Consider the following 17,467-nt stretch of genomic DNA (forward strand, 5'->3'; position numbering starts at 1 on the left):
AACCAGGTGGCAAACATGACTTCTTGAATGTCGAAAGAACAAAGAAATAAAAAATGTGCCCCATTTGATGATAAGCCTTAATAATATTTGTATATTGGACCAAATCAGAGTTGATTGAATCAGCACCAAGAGTTAACCCTAATAGCTTGTAGAATTTTGCCTTTGTAATCGTCTTTTGAGGTCCTTGAACACCAAAACTAACTGCTTCAAACTTCTTGTTGTAATAACATTGGAATAAGCCATAATCAAATCAGATAGAGGAACATACTCGAAGTGTGTCAAAGCTTTTTTCAAAATCGAGTAGTTCAAACATTCAATTAAAGGTTGAACCGAGGGATTATACTTCGAGTACTCCAAATCAACAATCAAGTTCTGATTAGGTTTCACAAAGACAAAAATTGATGAATTTGTTTGATCCGTGAATGAGATGTGATCACTAGAAGAAGCCATTTGGTCTTAATAAGATAAACTGAGAGAACCAAAGAATTTATTAGAATAAACTGGAATGAGTTGGAATGTTGTGTGAGCGAAAAGATAAAAATGTAGAGCAATTTTGGGTATTTATAGTGTTGGAAACCCAATTGGTTCATTTTGAATTTGAATCGATGTGAGTGAAAACCACCAGCTCATGTACTTATTGCCCGTCGCTTCACACGTCAGAATAAATTACCACGATAATGATCATGAAAACATGGTACAGTAAAGATATGCCAACTCATCATCTCTCTAAACAGAAAAATTATGGCTAATAATGACTGTTAATAATCATCATATTCATTTAGAAAAAGTTCCATTTCAATTTGTAGCGATTCATAATCGCTGATCCACCCTTCAATTATGCAAAAATGGAAATAATGTCCATTGGAATTACGACTAGGATTATCTTCATAAATATGATTTTAGTAACTGAAACCAATTTAAAGAAGAGTTTCATCCAATCACGGATAGAATGATCAGAATCATAAACTAGAATTTGTGAAATCTTAGTTCAAGGTGTTCTGACTTGACACCTTAAGGATTCCAAGTTAAAGTGTGTGAAAACTATGAGAGAATATTTTAGAAAGAATTGGGTGTTGATAGGAATCTCATACACACCATGGTGAAAATGATATGTAATTATAAACTGAGGCTTTGCGGAGTCGTGGCTCAAGTTGTTTTATACTTGAAACCTTATGGACCTCGAGTGATGTGTGTGATTTTGCAAGAGAAGTAAGATTTTGGAAAATGGGTAAGGTTGGTGGTGCATCACGTTACCCACAGTGAAAGTAGGACGATCATCACACAAACTTTTATAACTCTCAGGGGTGTTATGTGAAATGTAAATATGATATGAACGAAAGAAACTTATAGAATGATGTTGGTACATTGAAACATAGATCATTTTTGCCATCAATTCATAGTTTCATGCTAGATTTTGTAAACAAATTCACCTTCAATTCATTTTGGTTTAGAAAATGAAACCTATGTTTAAGTTTATGAATACTCAAGACGTTATTGGTTCAAGATTGGATAAGAAGAATCATAGTACCTCTACTATAAAATAGTGACCAAGCAGTCATCTCTAAACTCTGAACATGAGTATAGAAAGGTAGCTCGACGATTTCTGTTAATACAACCTATTGGGAAGAAATTATTAGAATAAGAAATTTCATTAAGGCTTCGCAAAGAGAGAACTTCTGAGGCTTTGGGAAACACGTTGCAACATACTTCTAGGGACACATAACTAATCAATGGCATCGAGAAACGTAACTTAATCGTCAATTCCTTTGTTGCATATAGAACAACAAGTGGTCAACATCAATTCCTTGAAACAAAAATCTTTTTGCCTTTTCTGAAAGTCTTAAAGAAAAAGAAAATACTTTTGGGTTTTTCAAAAATTTTAAGAAATGCAAAAACTTTTTGTATTTTTGAAAATTTTGTAAAGAAATAAAAATATTTTTGGATTTTTGAAAAATTTAGGATAAACAAAATTCCAGGACTATGATAAACTCTAACGACTCGCAGATCATCGCATAAAATTAGTAACAAAAAAACTTAAGCTACGAACAATAATTCAACTATGACAAGTTGCGACGTGTCATAAGACATCGAAAGTGAATACACACACAAATAAGATGCAAAAGAAGATATCAACTACGATTGGTTACGCCGTCTCGCAACTCAATGCAGGAGAAAAATAATAAATGAAAAATAAACGAAAAGTTAGCTTGTGCAACAGACTGAGATGGCTCACAACCTCTCGCAAACGAAGAGTAACTATAAAAACCAAGCATGTTGTGTCGACTTGTGAAGCTTCGAAACTGTTTGCAAATGAACAATAACTATTCGCAAATTATCAATTTGATTTGCAGAATCAACTTCCATCATTCCAATCACTTGAAAATTCCAATTAAATATAACTTCTGGTATGACTTTTGTGAATATGTCAACTAATTGATCCCCTAATCTAAAAAAGTTAACTTCCACATTTCCATCTTCAATATGATATTTTATAAAATGATATCACAATGCGATATTCTTCGTTTTTGAGTGTTGTACTCGATTATGACAATTCTGATTACACTTTCCTAATCACAGTTGACTTTGAATCTAAATAATTTTCGTGCAAGATCCAATAGAAATATATTCAACTTCAACTATGGATATCGTAACACATGTTTGTTTCTTTGATTTCAATCTTACGAGTTTCCCATCTAAGAATCGACATCCACCTGATGTACTTTTAGAATTAAGACCCCAACCTCCTAAATATGCATCGTAGACTGCCTGAATAAATAACCTAATATTAGAATGATACCATAAACCAAGAGAAGTAGTTCTCTGAAGATATCTGAAAATATTCTTCACAGCAGTCATGTGAGGTTCTCATGGATTTGATTGATATATGGCACAGTAACAAGCAACAAACATTATGTCAGGTCAACTAGATGATTAATAAAGAAAGGAACCAATCATCTGTCAATCCAATGTAAGATCAGCTACTGCTTTGTCAAGCAAAGGATTAAGCTTAGTTTTGAATGCCATTGAAACTTTCACCATTATTTCTCCATTTATGCTAAATTTTTTAAGTAAGGAATTTGTGAAAGCTTCCTATTTTATGAAAATTCCCTATTTTCTCTATCTAATATTCCATCAAATAAAAAAGTTAATTGGACCCACTGAGCTCATCTCAAATTTAGTCTCCATTAATTTTCGGAATTCAACAATCAACTTAGGATTTATTGAACCAAAAATAATATGATCAACATAGATTTGGACAATCATCAAATGACCACCATCTTTCTTATGAAATAAAGTAGGTTCTATAGAACCTTGTTTAAACTTAGGTTGTTTAAGAAAATGAGTAAGAGTTTCATACCATGCACGAGGAGGTTGTTTAAGTCCATATACTACTTATAGCAAGTATCTAACAATGAATTGGATATTGTTCATTAACGAAACCTAGTGGTTGCTCAACATAAATTGTTTCTTCAAGTTCGCCATTGAGAAATGCACACTTCACATCCATTTTGAAACTTCAAGGTTATTGTTAGCAACATATGCTAGAAAAATACGAACTAAATCTAACCTCGCAACAAGTGAAAATCTCTATTCATAGTCTATGCCTTCTTCCTAACAATACCCTTTAACTACAAGAAGTGCTTTGTTCCTCACAAAATTTCCTTCTTTATCTAACTTATTCTAAAATACGCATTTCACACCAACTACATATGCATTTGGAGGTGTCAGAATTAATCTCCATACCTTGTTTCTTTCAAATTCATTCAGCTCCTCTTGCATAGGTTTTACCCAATCTGCATGATCAAGAACAATTTTCATAGTTTTAGGTTTAATTTTTGATATAAATGAATAAAACATGTAAATTATTGATTTTTATCTAATTAAGCTTATTTCTCTTTTTATTGTGCTCGTGTGAGAACACCACTTGATGTTTCTCCTATCGCTTGTGATTTCGGATGATACCCTGTCCATTTTATCACGGAGGATAATTCAAATCATATTCATGAATAATTTCATAATGAACTTCTTCAAATTCCGAATGATCTTCATTATCATTATCTTCCGATCTATCCCCTAGACATCAACATCAAATGGAGATTCCTCCCCCCTCCCTAAATATGATCATCATTAGTTAAATTCTCCCCATAGAAACAATCATTATTAATAATATCTCCCCCTGAACATAAGTATCGTCTATTTGATTTGCAAATGAAGTAGAGACTTCTTCACTAAATTAAACCCCAATAGTGTTCACACTCCCCCCCCCCTTAACTAGTGCATTCGAAGAGCTAACAGTTGTTGAATGTTCTTCTTCAACATGAACTTCAACATTTTTGATTGCTTCATCAGCCAATTTCAACAACTCATCTTCTTGATTATCATTAGCATTTAATTCATAAGACATCGTCTTTTTAGGTTCATCAAATAGATTCAGGAAATCATCATACAATGTCATAAGAGGAATTTTATTTGAACATGACGTGAGAGGAATTTTATTTGAACATGACGAAGGAAAGATTTTTCCACATTGAACATCATTTTTCTGGAATGATTTGATGAAGTTGTCATCAAATGAAACATAATAGAGTTTATCAATCTTCTTTGATTTCTTATTCAACATTCTATACACTTTTGATGCAAGAGAATAGCCCAAGAATATTGCTTCGTCTACTTTGACATCAAACTTATTGCGGTGTTCCTTTGAATTATAACGAAAGAATCTAGAACAAAATACATTAAAGAATTCCACATTACATTTGCGATTATTAAATATCTCGTAAGGAGTAAATAATAACCACTTATTAATGTAAGAATTATTTTGAGTAAAGCATGTGGCTCCTATCGCTTCAGCCCAGAAATACAATGGAAAATTTGTGAATGATAGCATTGTCCTCGAAACATCAAAGAGAGAACAATTTCGTCTTTCAGCTACACCATTTTAATATAGACTTAAGGTGATGACAAGTTGTGACTCATACCTCTATTTATCAGGAAATCCTCAAATGCTTGATTTTTTAACTCAGTTCCATTATCACTTCGAATTTTCAGAACAAACTCTTGCAACTGGAATTCAACTTACTTCACAAATTATATCAACTTTTGCATTGTCTCTAACTTATGTTTAAGAAAGAACACTTTAAGGTCGAACCTTAGCATCTAATAAGATAAAATAGAGACACGGTGACTTCAATTAGTGCCGGTGTAAAGATCTATTCTCTGAATCATTGTCAGCATGTTATTGTACTAGTTTGTATTTATGGTTATACATGTAGTTAGTTGGTAGATTCGTTATCTTAGGGATATCAGATATTATTTATATTTACGTAGATTAGGTAGAATCCATGTTTTGTAGGGAATCACATCTTATTGCTTTACTATAAAACCATGTATTAGGGTTCGTATCATTAGTTAATTAACGAACCCTAAAGTTTAGTGCTTGCTCTCTTGGTGAGAACTTTTCTTAGTGAAAACCTTTGTGATAAAACCTTTTGTGTCTTGCTTTTTATCCTTTTTGTTAATTGACCATGATAAAGCGAACCTACAACTGGTATCCGAGTGGATTACTTTGATCGATTAACAATATCTTCTTCCTCATCATTAAATCTCTTTAAAAATACTTCTGGTCATAAAGTCCCACATTTTAATGAAGTTAAGGTCATTAACACGAATAGTCTAAATCATCAATATGAGCACTTCTTTTAGCAAAAGAATGAATCTCTTAATCAAGTTCTCAATCATTTTAATTTCTTGGTGAATAATATGTGAAGTCTGAACATGAATAAAACTATAAACTCCTTGGTTATCAAGATTCTTGATTCAATGAATAATTATTGGGAACATCAGGTTGACGTTCTGAAGAATAGTGAAAAGATCGTAATTAGGGATTTGTATTTATTATTTGGTTATCTTCGTAATCATTAAGAAATGAAGATTCTTTGTAAAGAATGTATGAAAGGTTATCATAGAGACATATATGTGACCCTCTATTCAAGGAAATCTATTTCAAATAGTGACAACAACCTTTTGGATCAATCTGAAGGTGAAGCTCTGATTTTCAAACACTACACTAGTTGGAGTAACAAGAAACCATATGGTCTCAAAAAGTGTTCACCAAAATTTAACTCATCAACATCCAAGGTCTTTAACACTGAAAGGAAACTTGATGCTGAAATGAAAGAAGATCCAAAATGCTTCAACTGTTGAGGAACTGATCATTTTGCAAAGGAGTGCAAGTTTAAGGAAGTTGATACCAATGAAGACTATAAGGTTAAATATAAAAATCCACTCGCATCATTGAAAAGGAAAAATATCAATGTGAAAGTTATTGTAGTAGAGGAAGAAAATTGGGTAGATGGTGAAAAATCATATGTTGAAGATAAAGAAAAAGAAAGATGTCTGATATTTTTCATTGATGAAGGAACCTACAACCCTAGTACATTTGAAGTTGGTCTAGCCAAGGCAACAAAAGATTCAAAGATGTTGGAAACGGATTCATCATCTTTATATCAGGTAAAAAAAATTTGTCAACTCTTCTGATAATGAAAAATGCATGATGTTTGATTATTTGTGTCTTAATAAAGAAAAGTTATCTCTTAAGCTAGATATTGAAACACTAAAAGATAAACTGTTTGACATTGAGAAAGTTCTTTCCCAAACCAACATTCATGTCACTAATCTATCTCTTATCAATATCGACCTTCCCTCCAAAAAGGATAAGGTTGAAAAGCATGAAAATAAATTACAAGGCATTGTAAACAACTGGCTCACTCTCATCATAAGCTAAATAAGATAATAGCCACCAAAATTGTAGATCAGTGTGAGAAGATTCATCGTGGAAGCATAGATGATGCTGTAGAAAAATATTAATAGGTTGAACCTAAACCAAATTTCCTCATTCCTAGTGAACTTGAAGAAGACTTTTAGTCACAGTTTGTCAGAACCACTTACATAAATCAATCTCTTATTGATAAAAATTGCACGACATCTCATAACGGTCTCACTAAATGTACCACCTGTTTAACTGCTTTGTGCGACATCCCCAAATTCACAGTCACTTTAAAAATTTTATTTATACGTATTTGAAAATCATAATATTGTTTTTAAAGAATAATATTGCGGAATTAGTTCCCAGAAAATATGATAAACATATTATCAAAGCATTTCCGATGAAATGTATTTTGTTTATATATAAACTTTCGGATGTCATAGTCAATACTGAAACACAAGCATAAACAGACCTTACATTTATTTACACTAGTGATTTACATCTTCTTTAATCTTCCAGTGTAAGGTAGCTTAATATCGACACCTATGATACAAATAAACTGAGTGGGTCAGGTTGGGAAACCTAGTTTGTACATAGGGATTTCAATCCCAAAATGTTATATCATATATATGTGTGTGTGTGTGTGTGTATATATATATATATATATATATATATATATATATATATATATATATATATATATATATATATATATTAGAAGTCACAATATATACAATTTCACCTCATATAAGCAATTTTACCCCAGCCTGTCGATCCTCATGATGACACGATCTATACTCTCGAGTCTAAAATTAACCTCTTTACCTAATTCATACTCTCGGATCGGGTACGTCTAATCCATGCTCTCAGATCATTAACTATGCCCATTCCATACTCTCGGACTAGGGACAATTGACTATGTCTAATCCATGCTCCCGAATTAAAGACAAATAACTATGTCCTCTCCATACTCTCGCACTTGTACTCATAAGGAGATACTACCCAATATTCCTCTTAATTAATTTTGGTTTACTTTGTATCCTAAATCATCATATATTATCAGATATGCCCTTAACAAGTATTTCTATCAAAATATCTAAAATTTTACACACAAAAATATTTAATACTTTAATCAATACTTGTATTAAAATCATGTTCATGAAAGGGACTATGCACTCACTTGTTAAAGTGATGACTCCAAACTCGGGCAACGCTTCGCTTCTAACAATTTTATTTTCTTTCGACGAAACCTATTAACATTACCACTAGATTTTAGTATAATATTTACTATGCCTAATTATTAGTCTAGATTTATGAGCGATATAGTTTTATAAGTGTTAAACAATACTTTTACATACAGGGGCTAGACATGAAACACTGGAAGGCAGGACCATTTTGGCATTTAAGCACTTCTGAAATCCAACAAGCCTATACGTCCCTTCAAACCATATTCCCTGTACCGTGAGCAGTTAAACGGTATTATAATAACACTCTTTATAATTTACACTTAGCACATATAATGCTTATAGGTTCATAATAACGATAATGAACTTAAATATAAGTTATACTTAAAGAAGGGTAAGCATAACTCACTTACAAGGGGTTTAGCGAAGAATCGGGATCTGCTTGGGCAGAACTTATGAGCCGAAAGGTGTTATTCTTGGGGCCTTCTGGCACTCTAGGACTCGCTACAAACTCTTAAGAAGGGCTATAGAAAAGCCTTGAGGCTTTGGGAGTGTTCGGGAGAAGAGAAGTGGAAAGCTGTGATGAAATGAGATGATTTGCACATCTATTTATAGGCTGAGGAATGGTCGTACGTTGGACGTACTCTAGCATTACACTGGGCGTAATGTGTCCAGGTGTTACCATCTGGTGGCAAGGCGTGTGGAGGAAGCAGTGGCTCAGATCGCGCCACGTGTCACTCGCTGGTTACTTGAAAAACTAATTATCTTCTAAAATCTATAACTTTCGCATACGAGATCCGTTTTTGACGTTTTTTATATCCACGCATAGGTATCGATGGGATCTACAACTTTTGTTTATACTCTATTAGCTAATTTTGAATTAATTTTTAAAGTTATATTTACCAGACTTAGATAGTTAAATCTGTTAAAAAATCATAACTTTGTCATCCGACGTCCGATTTCGACTGTCTTTATATCGTTGAGCTCCTATTAATGAGATCATCAATTCTCATTTAGGTTGTGTCAGCTAGAAATCAATCGATCTAAAATTCGATTTCTGGGTTGTGCACTGCTATTCTAAATCTTAGAAAAATCATAACTTCCTCATACGAAGTCAGATTTGGACGTTCTTTTTATGTGCGTTCTTGATTTTAACATATATTACGACTTTCTTTTAGATCCATAAGGATAAAAAGTAATTTTTCAAAAGTTCACTTTTTACGTTACACGGTGCGGTGCAGGTTTAGCCGTAAAACTTCGACGGGTCACATCTTCTTCGTTATAACTTGAATTTCAGCGTCCTTTATTTGTGCAGAACCCTTGTGACATATACTTTAACTTAGTTAAGATTATTTATTCTAAAAAATCTTCTATCAAAAAGTCATTTTTGATGCTTATTGTCTCTAAATTAACTAGCCAGAATCTGCAGGCGTTAAAATTATCCCCCCTTAGGATGATTACATCTTGGAATCATCAACGAAACACGGCTTGTGTAATGAATTCAAACATTATCTTTTCATCCTAGGTAATAACCGCAACTCCTATGTTCCTTCGAATGAGTATCTAACTATTGGACCTCTTGACTACAGACGTTGCTCGATCTTGCAACCGCTCTCTATATCACGTTGGACTTTTAATCATGACCTTCAAGTCACAATCTCGATCCTTATGGGAAACTCTTTCTACCTCATAAACAGACTTAACTTAAGATAAGTTCTTTACTTTTATTATCATAAGAGACCTATGGATCATGTTCTAATGACCCCTCATCTTATGATCCAATGGTTAGACTCAAATATCTTAGAGCTAGATTCCGGAATGGAATATACATTCCTTAATGTTCTAATGTGATATAATCACATTATAGCGTGTAACAGTTCTAGTTACAAGCTTTTTTTTTTACTTTCGTGGTGATCTCAATACTTCTATTGATTGCTTCGATTATATTTCATTTAAATCTTCTGGCTTAAGTCAGATGCTACATCGATGTTGGTTCTCTGAACCACGTAACACACTCCTCTTACTCAGACTCAATTTGATATGATCACTAGGGTTGGAATAACAATCATCTTCTTAGTCGTTACCGAAATGATGGTAACGACATATATGAATGAAAAAGAATCGATTACTAGTGCCTTGGTGTAACAACCCGAAGTTGTTCATCGCCGAAAACCCGTTCTACCCGAATAACTCGTCGGAAATCGAAATGTCCCGATATCATTTTTGGGCTTAGTTAACTAAAAGTTATATGTTTATTATCATTCAATGAGGGTCCAAATCATTTAGGAACTCATGAAATTAGCCCAAGACATGTATTTTATAAGTTTTAGAAATATCCTCGTCGGGTGACGAAAACTCAATCGGGTGCAACCCAAAGCATCGTTTAAGGCCGGTATCGGGTAGAATTCCACCGTGTCCAAGTTTTAGGAACTATATAAACATGTTTAAGCACTCATTTGAAGCTTTTTCCTTCTCTCTCTACTCTCTCTCTAACCTCTCTCCTAAATCCAAATATTTAGTGTCCAAAACTCAAATTTAAGGCTTCAAATCCTTAAGGTACCTTCCTAGCCTTAATCTATAGCATGTTTAGCTTCCAAATTAGACACTTAAGCATGAAATTGGACAATATATGTGAGTTTACGGCCTAGGAGGCAGCCTAGGCCGTAAACACCATTTTGAAGGGTTTTTAGCCCTTAAACTCCTTCCTAGACTCAATTGGACTTTAGATATGACTAAGGGACTTCAAGATATGGACTTAGAACACCTAAAACTATAATTTTGTGGACTTTGAAGGAGTTTACGGCCAAGGCATAAGCTTGGGCCGTAAACTCATGAAAATAGTGTTTTTCATGTCTTTAAACCCTTCCAAATCACCCCTACAGCTTAGATATGAATTATAGGACTTTGATTCTTGCATTTGGACACTTGAAACATTAATTTTGAGGGACTTAGATGAGTTTACGGCCAAGGAGAGTTCTTGGGCCATAAACTCCACAAAACTTGGCATAAATCTCATTCTAAGGTGTTAGAAAGCCATCCAACACCACCAAAAGCCTTGGAATAAATCAAGGGACCAACCAAAAATACTTTAAGAGCCTTAAACACATCTTTTGTGGGATTTCTAAGAGTTTACGGCCAAGACCTATTCTTGGGCCGTAAACTCCAAAATTTTTGGTGTTAGAATGCAAACTAAACACCCCTAAAGCCTTTAGATGAGTTTTAGAAGTCCTTTCATGCAAGTTTTAGACCTTGAAACACATTGTAGCTTCATATATTAGAGTTTACGGCCATGAAGGGGGTTTCATGGGCCGTAAACTCCATAAATCCCTCATATGTCCCATACAAATTCATGTTAGGCCTTGGAATAATTCTATTAATCACATGTGATTTGTTCTAGCAACATTTAACACCATTTTCTTGGAAAAATAGGAGTTTACGGCCAAGGAGCCATGCTAGGCCGTAAACTCCCATATAAGGGTCTATTTTATGTTTTAAAACTATTCCAAGTCCCTAAACCAAGTCTAGAAATTATCCCTTAAGTGTTAGAAGTCATTTAGCACCATAAACCACACCCACCATGAGTTTACGGCCGTAAACTCATGGGGAATGGGTGTATTTAGACCAAAACTCTTATTTTAGTTTACTCATGGGGAGTAAACTCAAGTCCCAAGTCCCTAGTGTCATTTCACATCCTTAAACGCCACCCGGGTCCCTCCAAACACTCGTATCGGAGTGTTTTCGCGACTAGAAACAATTGTCCCTATCCAACAATCAATCTAAGTCCTAATTAGATACAAATGTGTATCTTTACATTATAATTAGGAACCTCGTGTATTTACAAGCCCCGGATCAACTCTTAGCATCCAAATCGTCATACTTCTCGTCCGGTGAGTTCATACCCCTACGCCTTTTTCACTGTTTTTAACTGTTTTCAGGGGGGGAATACAAGCAAACCAAAACTGTTTTCAAATCATAACATTTATGTGTTTCAAATAATATCTGGCAATCTTATAAACTCTTTTACTCCTTATGTATTATGTTGAGCATAAGGAATGATTTATCAATTACAACTAAATGGATTTTAGTTAAGAAAATAACCAAACTAATCAAATTATTATGGGAATAATTTGGGGTTCTATGTTTCTCTTTATATCAGGTACTAATATCTGTATTAAGTTATTAGATAAACTATGTCTGATTCAGTTTATCTCCATATCATTCGAATGTTTTGCCAGATAGTTTCATTGTATGTATCTATTTTTCACTGTATCATGTCTTAAAGTCTTTGTATGTTTGTTATCGTATGACAATCCTGTGAATTGTTTAATACTAGCTTGTGAGATAGTCACTACCCTTTATGGATGATCAAGTAAATCCTCTCCGGAAGTGTAACCAGAGTCTCCTGGAGGGAGAGCGAGGAATTTGTGAATAGATCTATTCGGGACTGACAATCCCACACCTTAACTGCTAGCTACAGTTAGGCGGGCACGCCTGGGGTGACAAATTCTGGATATCATTCGACGTCTGACTAACGTCAAGGAGGTCTCGTTGTCGTATCAGTATGGTTACCCGACTCACAATACGTATTAATATAAACTTATTCACAGCTAGGATTTGTTTAGAATCTATATCTCGTTCGGGATGGTAATCCCATGGTCTTGTAATCTATATCTCGTTCGGGATGGTAATCCCATGGTTTTATGTCTATACCTTGTTCGGGATGATAATCCCATGATCTTGTGTCTATATTTCGTTCGGGATGGCAATCCCATGGTTTTGAAACTAAATCTTATACGGGATGATAATCCCATGATTTTATCAAGCTATCTTATATCTAGTTTCGGGATAGTGATCCCATGGTTTATCAAACTATTTATATCTACTTTCGGGATAGTGATCCCATGGTTTTTATCGAATTATCTTATAACTGGTTCGGGATGTTAATCCCAAGATTTTCAAAATACTTTCTATTTACAGTTCGTCTAAATTATAGTTTTGTGAATTAAACTATACTATGTGTTATCTAATCAATCTTACAATTAGGAAAATATGGGATTTTCCTGGGGTTAACTTATATCTATAACAGAACTGTAATGAAAGATAACTTAACTACCTTACATAAGAAAATATGGGATTTTCTTGGATATCAAATCTTTTCAGAAAACTAAAGGAAACCGATATATTTTCACAAAACAAAACCGCTTATGAACTCACCAGCTTTATGCTGATTTTCAAACTGCTTGTATTCTCAGGTCCAAGTTAGACAGGTACCTGGCGATATCTTTTGGTGAAGATGGAGTGCTCCGAAGACTCGTCTCTTTTGTTCTTATGAAATATGTATAATTTTGTACAATTTACTTTTGAACCAAGTGTAAACTTTCAAATATATGTAATGTAATGGTTGTTTACTGTGATTACTATGTACATTGGATTTGATACTCAACGTGGAGTCAACCCCGGGAACGTTTCCGCCTTTGGTTTTCGGGGTGTGACAGATTGGTATCAGAGCCCTTGTTTATAGTGAACAGAGTATACCAAACCTTACATGGTATAAAACTATAAACACTAAGGGGCCTAAGTGCTCTGAACTAAAAGTATCCTACAAGATATAAGTATTTTCAAAAGTATTTAAGTATGCCGAGCGGTCGAAATCCGTAACTACAAGTAGAACAAAACATAAGTAAATGGGTGTTGTACACTGCGGTTAAACCTGGGCAGTTATGTAGTCGTGTCTAGGGTCAATATAGCCTGGCCAACTATATTCATTCGAGACACGGCCAACATGTGCTTGGGAGTGACTGTGGCATGCGGCATACCTAAAACTTACCCAATATCCCAAACAACAAATCGACGCTGCAGCGAACCATGAAATACTATGGGAGTATTTCTCGAGCCGATCCTTTGTAGAAATTCTCGTATACGCGTTATTCCTTGATCATTCCTCTAGCGATAAAATGTTCTATCTTGATAACTCCTTTCTGCTTTATCGCTTAGTATGATGCTATATTTGCCTTGATGAGATATCTCCTGTCCCATATCTCTTGATTCAATTCAGAGGACTTATGATCCTCTCTTTCGTGATCTTGTTAGATCACGATGCCTCCAAGAAAGAGACCCAGCTCAACGAACAACAAAAATCCTCCTTTTCAACTTGATCTTGCATCACTTCAGACACTTCTGACTGCTGCAATGGTAGCAGCCATGTCGCAAATGAACTCTAGAAATTCAGGAGGTGATCCTCAACATCAAAACCCAGAAGATAGCCAGGGACACCAAAAAGGGGGTTCCTATAAGGATTTCATGAACGCAAAACCGACATTCTTTGATGGCACAGGGGGTGTCATTGCTTTAACCCGATGGTTCGAGAGAATCGAATCAATCTTTGAAATACGTGGCTGTTCGGAGTCTGATAGAGTCAAGTTTGCCGCCTGTACCTTCCTAGACAAAGCCTTGACTTGGTGGAATGGCCGAGTCAAATCCTTAACTTTACCTGTAGCCAATGCTATGGGTTGGGAAGCTATGAAGGAGCTTCTCCTCGCGGAATATTGCCCTCGGGGCGAGCTTCAGAAGCTAGAACACGAACTATGGAACCTTAAGATGAAGGGTTCTGACATAGCTGCTTATACCTCAAGATTCGACGATCTGGCCCTACTTTGTCCAGGAATGGTTACCCCGGAAAGTAAAAAGATAGAGAGATTCATCTGGGGGTTGACCCAACCAACAAAGGGGAATGTCTTGGCTGCGAAGCCAGACACTTATGACAGTGCTAAGTGCCTTGCTAAAATCCTGATAGATCACGAAGACAACTATGATGAAGAAGCTACTACCCCCGAGCCAGTCGCCAGTGGAGGCGGTAGCAAAAAGAAATCCTGGAACAAGCGGAAGGCCCAGAGTACGCAAGGGTCTTCTAAGAAACAGCAAACGGTAGCAGTCCATGTTGCTACTACCCCTGTTGCTGTTTCAGCTGTAGGTTCCACAGCCCAAACTCCCGCCAGTGGATACACTAGTACCCTTCCTTGGTGTAGTAAGTGTAACTACCACCACTGCATTCCTGGTCCATGTCGTGAAAGGATCTGCGACAATTGTGGCAATAAGAGCCATCTTGCGCGAACCTGTAGAAAACCAGCCAAGCCAACAAACCAGTCGTCTGGAGCGGGAATTAGTCAGGCCTGCTACAATTGTGGTGAAGCCGGGCACTTCAAAAGGAATTGTCCCAAGATGGCTACAACCACAAATCCCTCTGCTGCCGCAGGTATATCTCTATTTGATAATTCTTATGCTTGCAACTCTTTTCGATTTTGGGTGCAAAAGGGAAACCTGTTATCTATCTATTCGAACGTATTCTAAACTCAATCCTTCGCATGTAATCGAAATATATACCATCGAGACGACTAACTAGTGAGATAGAGAACACTAACTTCGTACCTATAGATTGAATCCTCGGTCCGGAGGACTATTCTATTCCATTCGATTTATAAAGGGGGAAACTTTCCATGAAAATACTTTGATGCCATGTTTAACCAGAAATGACCGAGTTTTCGTTCGCGTTGTTATCTTTACTTTCGAAAGGGTCGCTCGTCTAGATTTCTTTCTCGACCCGATTCTCGTGATCTTCGGCATCAAACTTTCGTATCATTCTATACCTTAGAACTCAAAAGTTTTCCCAATGTGAATTACCACGCATCCCTCGTTTCTGTGATTATTGAGAAACGGGAAGTTAGCAACTGTTCCCTCTAAATGTCTATCCCGAAGGATTCCCGGAAGTTTCTTTCGAGCATCCAGTTTAGTCTCACATCAAACCTTTCGAGATCTTCGTAGAGATCGATTCTGTAACCTTCAAGCTTCGGATGCCCTTAGAGCTTGGTAATCTATCTAGACCATCACGTCTCGAATCCTTAGAAATGTTTGCCCAACGAAAACCTAGTGATTCCTTGAAGAAACCGAAGTCGTTCAGGGTTGGAACTTCCACGAGAGAGCAGATTGATATCGTAGATTGAGAGAGAGTCAAGAAGCGAAACCAAGACATGTCCCGATAATGAGAATTCATTAGAACACTCAATAGAGCCCTGATTCCACTTGAGAAAGTGAAGATCCGAGGCAACAAATCCATTCGTATCTCATTTCAATCCATGACCTGTATCTTATTCCTTGAATTTCGGGACGAAATTCCCTCTAACGGGGGGATAATGTAACAACCCGAAGTTGTTCATCGCCGAAAACCCGTTCTACCCGAATAACTCGTCGGAAATCGAAATGTCCCGATATCATTTTTGGGCTTAGTTAACTAAAAGTTATATGTTTATTATCATTCAATGAGGGTCCAAATCATTTAGGAACTCATGAAATTAGCCCAAGACATGTATTTTATAAGTTTTAGAAATATCCTCGTCGGGTGACGAAAACTCAATCGGGTGCAACCCAAAGCATCGTTTAAGGCCGGTATCGGGTAGAATTCCACCGTGTCCAAGTTTTAGGAACTATATAAACATGTTTAAGCACTCATTTGAAGCTTTTTCCTTCTCTCTCTACTCTCTCTCTAACCTCTCTCCTAAATCCAAAGATTTAGTGTCCAAAACTCAAATTTAAGGCTTCAAATCCTTAAGGTACCTTCCTAGCCTTAATCTATAGCATGTTTAGCTTCCAAATTAGACACTTAAGCATGAAATTGGACAATATATGTGAGTTTACGGCCCAGGAGGCAGCCTAGGCCGTAAACACCATTTTGAAGGGTTTTTAGCCCTTAAACTCCTTCCTAGACTCAATTGGACTTTAGATATGGCTAAGGGACTTCAAGATATGGACTTAGAACACCTAAAACTATAATTTTGTGGACCTTGAAGGAGTTTACGGCCAAGGCATAAGCTTGGGCCGTAAACTCATGAAAATGGTGTTTTTCATGTCTTTAAACCCTTCCAAATCACCCCTACAGCTTAGATATGAATTATAGGACTTTGATTCTTGCATTTGGACACTTGAAACATTAATTTTGAGGGACTTAGATGAGTTTACGGCCAAGGAGAGTTCTTGGGCCGTAAACTCCACAAAACTTGGCATAAATCTCATTCTAAGGTGTTAGAAAGCCATCCAACACCACCAAAAGCCTTGGAATAAATCAAGGGACCAACCAAAAATACTTTAAGAGCCTTAAACACATCTTTTGTGGGATTTCTAAGAGTTTACGGCCAAGACCTGTTCTTGGGCCGTAAACTCCAAAATTTTTGGTGTTAGAATGCAAACTAAACACCCCTAAAGCCTTTAGATGAATTTTAGAAGTCCTTTCATGCAAGTTTTAGACCTTGAAACACATTGTAGCTTCATATATTAGAGTTTATGGCCATGAAGGGGGTTTCATGGGCCGTAAACTCCATAAATCCCTCATATGTCCCATACAAATTCATGTTAGGCCTTGGAATAATTCTATTAATCACATGTGATTTGTTCTAGCAACATTTAACACCATTTTCTTGGAAAAATAGGAGTTTACGGCCAAGGAGCCATGCTAGGCCGTAAACTCCCA

The sequence above is a fragment of the Lactuca sativa genome, chromosome 3 (genome assembly GCF_002870075.4).
Source record: "Lactuca sativa cultivar Salinas chromosome 3, Lsat_Salinas_v11, whole genome shotgun sequence".
In the NCBI taxonomy this organism is placed as follows: Eukaryota; Viridiplantae; Streptophyta; class Magnoliopsida; order Asterales; family Asteraceae; genus Lactuca; species Lactuca sativa.